General features: G+C 41.6%; 1 long non-coding RNA gene across 2 annotated transcripts; it reads left to right on the top strand.

Moving 5' to 3' along the window:
* The first annotated feature begins 3,071 nt into the window (after positions 1–3,071).
* Positions 3,072–6,219, top strand: LOC119331298. 2 transcript variants are annotated; one of them, XR_005160442.1, is made up of 2 exons: positions 3,072–4,249; positions 5,245–6,219. It is a non-coding gene; the product is annotated as an uncharacterized LOC119331298 (long non-coding RNA). The 2 variants fall into 2 exon arrangements; XR_005160441.1 differs by having other exon boundaries at positions 3,072–5,139.
* Positions 6,220–7,842: the final 1,623 nt, after the last annotated feature.

Below are 7,842 nucleotides of genomic sequence, written 5' to 3'. Positions count from 1 at the left end.
CTTTATTAGCTCTATTAATGTCATCTTTCAAAATGGATTCAGGAGTCATAGGAAGCAAAGTAATATGGCTATCCTTATGAACAAGAGTATACTGATTACTTCTACCATGGTGTACAGAATTTTTATCAAATTGCCATGGTCTACCAAATAATAAGGAACATGCTTGCATGGGTACCACATCACAATCAACATAATCAGCATACGGAGAGATACTAAAATGCACACGAATAGTACGTGTTACCTTAACATTGCCGCTGTTATTGAACCAGTGGATGTAGTAAGGACGTGGATGTGGTCTTGTGGTCAGAGATAGCTTCTCCACCATCTCCATGCTAGCCAAGTTGTTGCAACTCCCTCCATCTATGATGACGCGAACAAAACGTTCCTTCACAACTCCCTTTGTATGGAACAAATTATGCCTCTAATTTTGCTCAGCTTGTGTGACCTGCACACTCAAAACACGTTGAGCAACTGAACATTCATACATGTCAGCATCTTCAGGAGCCATGTATTGTGTCTTATGATCAGAATCATCTTCACCGTGTTCTTCACATGTAATAAGAGCCAAAGTCTCCTCATCATAGTCACTAGCGGACTCATACCCACCATCCTTAGTAGCAATCATCACACACTGATATTTGCATTCTCTCGCCAAATTTCCTCTTCTGTTACAACGACGACAAATAATATCACTTGTGTGCCCTGTTGATGCCATGGAAGAAGAAGAACGCTGTGCAGGCCCCATAGTGTGCTCTTGGCAGATAATGGTGGTTGTGCCTGCTTCCTTGTATCACGGCTGGAGGTAACAGCTGATGGAGGTGTCGGTGCATTAGAATGTGTGGAAGTAGAGGATGCATGCGGTGTCCATGATGAAGGTCGACCTGCAGAAAAGTTAGTCCGCGTCAATGCCTGTCGATCCTGCACTTCACGTTCAGCTTTACAAGCAAGATGGAATAAACGAGTGATATTATTATACTCCTTATACTCTAGAATGGTATGAATCTCCCTATTTAATCCACCCATAAAATGTGCAAACATAGCTTCATTCTCCTCAACAATACCACATCTAATCATGCTGGTTTGTAATTCCTGATAATATTCTTCTACATATTTTTTTCCTTGTCTTAAGCGTTGCAATTTTTGAAGTAATTCACGTTGATAATATGGTGGAACCCAATGAGTATGCATTGCAGTTTTCAAAGCAGCCCAAGTAGTTGGAATAGGATATAATCTACAATGTTCAGACCACCAAACACATGCAAAACTAGTGAAAGCACAAACAACAGCAGGAACACGTCTCTCCTCGGGATATTGTAAACATGTAAAATGTTGTTCAGTTTCTAACTCCCAAGTAAGATATATATCAGGAACATATCTACCCTCAAATGGTGGAATATTCAATTTCAGTTTAGGAAAAAGGTCATGATCTCGTACCTCAGGTGGTGGTGCAGCCCTACCATTGCGATGATATACCTGAGGATGACCTGGTGGTGGTGGTGCTAGTGGTTGCACGTAGTTTTGATTTTGATCAACCTCATCCTCGTAATGGTCCTCCACCTCTGTAGTAGCAGCAGGAGCTACAGAAGCATCAACAGCGGCACCAGAATTTTGCCCAAGCTCAATGGGAATGCGCTATGCTCGTCCCACTTGATTTGGAAGGCGACGTTGTTGTTGTTGTGGTAGAGGTGCGACAGGTGCAGCCGGCGGTGGTGGTGGAAAATGCGAAAGCAATTCAGTAAACTTGTTATCGATCTTGTTTCGAACGTCTTCTCCATGCCATCTATCTTCTCCATGGCGTCTTCAAATCTGTTTATCACATCTTGCACATGTCCACTCATTATTTGCTGAAACTTATCATGAAGCTCCTTGTTCGTCAAGTTCTCCCAGTCAATCTCGTCGACTTGTGATCCTGCCATGGTTAGCAGCAATAGAACACACAAAAATATGATCCTACAGACTACGAACAAGTGGTGGTGGTGGGTGTCACAAATCCGTCAAGCAAATCTCAAATTCTTACCAGTTCTTACCCAGCAGCAGGCGGTGATCGGCAACCGATGTAGTCAAAACTCTCAAAGTTTGGATAGAGCGATTATCAGGGAGAGTCAAACGCGCGACGTAGATTTATGTGGAGCTAGGAAGGCTTATAATATGATAGCAAAAAGATTAGCAATAACCAATTCAGAGATGCAAAGTTGAATAACCGCTCAACGACGGTACTGTGCTGGTCCTAGGCTAGACTGTGCTAGAGACGCGAACCTAGAACACTAACAAAATCACGGCGCTGCACGTAAACAAGGGAAATGCACACTCTGGAATTTTTTTCGCTTTGTTTTTTTGGCACTCCTCTTTTCTTTTGCGCTCCTCTTTTTTTTGCGAAAAATCACTATAATGGCGAGTGTCTCAAAACTCTTCCCAGGTCAAACTGACATGATGGGCATGAAATTTTTTTGACTCTTTTCAGAAATCAGGGCAGGGACGATGAAAAAGTGCGACAAAAAATCACTATGATGGCACCTGGCTCAAAAGACTCGGAAAAGCCTAAAAATAGGATAGGGAAAATTATTTTTGCCTGCGAAAATTTTGGCCTAAAAACTGCCCGGGGGTCTCCAGACTTCTTTTTTCGAAACCTACTCAGGTAAGGAAACATGAATCAGAAATTAGACGGATCTCGAAAACAAACCTAATATGAAAGAAACTCAGATTGGTGGTGGATATATAATGGTAGGATATGGCAGCGGTGGTGGTATATCACTACACCACAACACTTAATTAGGGGCAGTTAACTGCCGGAAGAAATACCTTATCAAGGGCAAAAAATCTGCCGGGGATTACATTTCTGCCAGCACAAGTAGGTATGGGCAGAGAAACTGCTGGGAGAAGTTAAGGTACTGGGGCATACGGACTGCCGCGAATGATTAATGACATGTTTTCTGCTGGGAGAACTAAGTTCTGGCCCATAAACTGCCGGTACGTGGTGCGAGCCAAAAAGTAGAACATATTGGGCCTAAACGGCCCACGGGCGATGGAAAATATTGGCACGCTGAACAAAAAAAGAAGAATCCCCACTACTGCTCGTCTTGACCCTTCCAAATTGCTCCCCAAATCGAACCCTAAGCAAATCGAATCTCACCCCGAGGCCCCCTTCCTCTTCCCCGGCGCCGCCGCCGCCCAGCCACCTGACCGGAGTGCCCTAGCAACCTCCTCATCCACCGGCGAGCACCCTTCGCCGCTTCCTCCTTAACCTCTGCCACATCAAGCGTCGGCTTCCTTCCCCGACCCAAGTCGCCGCTCCCAGACAACCTCCGCCGCGCCTCAATGCTGCCTCCCGAAACTTTCTCTCCGGGCAGCACCACGACCAGCTCCCCCGCCATCGTCTACTTGCTCGCTTCCTCAAGCAGCACCGACTCATCCAGGAGCTCCTCCCGTCAGCAGCACCTCCTCCTCTAGGAGCCTCCCCTAAGAACCAGTCCTCCACCAAATTGTTACGTTCATGCTTGCAGTGAATATATGAGGAGCTGATGGTTTCTTCTATCTATTGGCAGTCTATCTGTACATTTACTTGTTGGGGAGTACTTTGTACTTAGCCGTATGGTTTATCTTTTGCTTATGGATTTGCAAAAACTGGTATTCCAAGATTCTTGTATCTTGAATTAATAAAAAAGCAGGGCCGGATTGGGCCAGTTCGCCAAAAAAATTGTACTTTCATCTGTAGGGCTATGTCAAAATGTGTCATATTAGCTTGGATGCAATATATAATGTGCAAAATTCTAGTCATGCTGTTTTACTTTTCCCCTGTAGTTTAGTTACATTTTGGAATATACAGGTGCAATAATTTTGCTCTACAATAAGACTGTTGTTTTGTTGCTGATAATTATAACATTTTGGATGCTCGTTGTTTATTTTCTACATACAGGTTTGGTGGTAGTGCTGGTCTCTGTGGCTTAGTTTCTGATGTTTAGAGGGTACCCCTAAAGGGGGACTAACCTGAGACATGTGGTTGTGTTCTATTAGTTTTTAGTAATGGAAATTGGAGCTATGCTCCTAGGTAGGATTTTTTTTGGAAAAATGGGTCATGAGGCTAGCTGAGTATTGTGCTCTTTTGTTCTATATGTAATCCTGACAAACAGTTCTCTAATTTTCACTTGGTGCTTTCACTGAAATAAACTTTTCAGTTTGTTTGTCCAATGAGCAGCGTGGATCTTCTTTGTCCTCTCCACCAAGCAGCGTCGACTACGCCATCTCCCCCCAGGTAGTGCCTCATCTATGTCCTTGGCCCCAAGCAGTGTCCAAAATTCGGAGCTGATATGATATATTGTATGTTGTTTGCATATTGATGATCTGGTAAGCATTACAATGTTGGACATGACCAATTTCTTAACAGGAGATCTCTGACTAAGAAATACCTTCCTTAAAAAGCATGAATTGTAAAGCATGTGCGATGAATATATTTCACTTCAATTATTGCATGTGCGATGATCTTACTTAGCATTTCATTTCTTATATGCTTCATGCAAATGAAACTACAGTAAACATACAAACTGAGGTTTTGCTTGCCCTGTGTATGCATGTCCTGAATGTGCTTTGCCTTTGTATGCATACAGTTACCGGAAGCTTTTACATGTACTAGAACTGGCTTTTGCATGCCCTGTGTATTCTGAAGCTTAGTCTTTTTTTATTGGGCAGTAATTGAAACAGAGTTGTTGGTCTGCCTGCCATAGAACCATTTATGAAGATCATAGGAGTTGCCTTCTCATGTATTCCTATGCATAGTCCAGTACATATTTCCGTGTGTAAAAAGTTGTTGGTCTTGCTGTAGATTCACACTGAAAGTTGAAAATTATGCTAGTAGAAATAGGTGTTCTAGTATATCTGACTACTTGCTTTGGAATAGTTATTTCTTGATATTATCTGATCCCATCCCATGTATATTTCTATAAAAAGCTTTATGAACCGAGTTCACTACAACTTGAAGTCTTGTGCATGGAAGGGAATTGAGATATTTGCTCATTCTGTACTAGTTAAAATGTATGTGTTGATATTCTACTCATTTTGGTTCATGCCGCTCTTAATTCTTCTTGTATGAGCACTTATAGTGTTGTAAGGTTGAAGGTTCAAGATACTACACTTCAGTACACACATGTAATATTATTTGAAAAGTAAAGTTCTAATTTGAAGTAGAGTTGTATATAGTAAACTTCGAATGTCTTGATTAATTTTCTATATCTTTCATTGCAATGGTTACAGGTTCATCTTTACTTGAAATCTAATTTGCATGTTGGTTGGTGTTCTTCAAGAATCAGGGTACTAATTTGTGATATGATTGGTGAAAGAGGTATTTTGCACGGTTCATTTATATCCTACATGTCTTTTTTCCCTCTATATATAGTAGCATTATTCGAAAATGTTCTTGTATTTCCTCTCAGAGGATCACACCTGAATATCATTATATATGCTTCTGAAAAAGTTCTGTATGTTCTTTTGAGTTAAGCCTACTTGCCTTTGTGTGCTTATACAAAAAGATAAGATCCTGTGATGTAAAAAATTCATATAGGTTGTGGATGTCACTTCCTTTTTCTTGAACGTTGTCCCTATTTTGTCCTATGTACAGACAAATTTGGTGATTCTTCACTTTCTGGAAAGTAAACTTAATACCAAAGGTAATCACACCATGCCATATGGGTTTCATTATCTGTCCAGACCTGAAACTGTTGTCATGCTTTCCAGGAAGTGTAACTTGATGTGCTTAATTCGTGCGCCCAAACTTGAAACTATTGACATTTGTTAGTTTCTTATTAAATCGAATGTTCATTTGATGCCTTGAAAGGAAATTTGTTGAGAAAATCTCTTGATTATGTAGATGTTTTTCTTATAAAAAATGGAGGTGGAGCCCTCTGTAAATTCTTTGAGTATCGTAATAAATGTAATGGAGATTATGTTTTCTAATACATGTACTTGTTATTTGGTCACTTCCTGTCTAGGTTGAAAATGTTCCTGCAAGACTGGTTAAGACACCTTGCTGTAACCATATGTGTTGAGCTCACACAGAAGACCTGACAAGCTTTACTCTTTGTGTTTGTTACATTTTGTACTGCTCGGATGTCTAGGAACTGCGAATGCTAAATTATGAGGAAGTCTTCGGGTGTACTCAATTAATTGTATACATTGTAAAATGTTTGATGATGAGATTTTATAATATATATGTGAAGTGCATCTGCAGAATCCTCTTGCTTTATTTGAATGGATGCAACATCATGTGATTCGTCAGTGTGTATGTAAATGTGAAGTGAATGCAATACTATAGTATAAATAGCCTTATTAATTGGGTTACTTGGCACCACTGGCAGATCATCTGCCAGGAAAGTTGTTGATTGCTGGCAGAAAATGTTTGCCGGGCACATCTCCATCTGCCGGGAATTGTAATCCCCAGCAGCCGTTCTTGTGGCAGTTCTATCTGTCGGGAGAAAATCATTCCCGACAGTTTGACTGCCCTTGTATGTGACTTGTGACCAGAAAATCATTCCCGGCAGTTTTTCTGTCCTTGCATCGATGTTGTGGTGTAGTGTATGGATACAGAGTGGTGGTGGTATATGGATACGGATAGGTGGTGGTATATGGACACAGATGGTGATGGTATATGGAGACGGATCGGTGGCGGATAAGCGGTGGTGGTAGATGGCAGGGGCGATTATGATGGTATGGCGGTGGCGTGAAAACTTATGACCAGAACTCGAAACTCTAAAAGACTAGACTCTAAGACCAGCAACTAGACACGACTATGCAAAGGCTCGGACTGGTTCGGATATGATGAACTAACCCAAATTTATTTTGGCTTTTTCGTGGACTATAGGTATGAAGAACAGACTCGATCTAAACTACGAAAAACTGTAAAATCTCATCGAGCAACCTAGAAATCTGATACCAGTTGATAGAGGCAAAGGTGTCCCGTCTTTCGATGAGATGATGGCTATCGTTTTGGAGGAAGTCGACTTTGATGATCCGACTATGAACGTGCGAGGACGTCGTGCCTTACCAATCGCTAAACCAACTCCGAGAGGTTATTGACCACGCCGGAGCATGATCAACCTAAGCACGAAGGTCTGCTTCCTGCAGGTAAACGAAGAACAAGCAAGAAACTAAGATTGCAATCTGGATATTGTGAATATGAGAGGAAAACTTTATTGATCTAGGTGGGGTCCTGTGACGTCTTGGTCTGGTCGTTGAACACAAACGAAGTACGCGAAGTTGTAGCTATGGCGAACTTTTAATCTAAACAAAACCCAAAGTCTAAACGATGCCCTAAGGACTATATATATGGAGGAGAGAGGGGGGAATTTCGTGACCCTTGGAGGAGGGGGTCCAAAACCAACCCTAACTCTTCTTTCCCCACACATACGGACTCTAAAAACTGTCTATAATCAAGTATTTTGAAATTACATGGGCCTGGCCCAAAAATAAGGTGACACAGCACCTAGAATAGCCTCCGGACGAAATTTATGAAGTGGCATCTTGTATATTTCGTCCAAGGCTTCATGCACTCATTATGGTGGCTTCAAAGTCCTGGAATCATCACTTGTAACTCCGTTCTTGTTCCCCTTGCGCATGCCATCATCTCCATGCTTGAACTTGCTCCAAGGTTCATCTTTCTTGTCCAAGTTAGGCCCTTCATTTGTAAGCAAAACAAATGTATCCAATTTAGGCAGCATCATATTCTCATGAACATTAGAATCGTTACCAAGAAACGAAAGTACCTGATAATTCAATTGGCGTGCGCGAGCTCTAGTAATTGGTCCAGTATTTATAGAAGTAGGGGCTGTGGGTGTAACAATGGTATTGTTGTCCTCA

This window comes from Triticum dicoccoides, chromosome 7A (assembly GCF_002162155.2).
Source record: "Triticum dicoccoides isolate Atlit2015 ecotype Zavitan chromosome 7A, WEW_v2.0, whole genome shotgun sequence".
In the NCBI taxonomy this organism is placed as follows: Eukaryota; Viridiplantae; Streptophyta; class Magnoliopsida; order Poales; family Poaceae; genus Triticum; species Triticum dicoccoides.
Note: the sequence above shows the minus strand (reverse complement) of the source record. Positions and strands in the feature narration are given on the sequence as shown.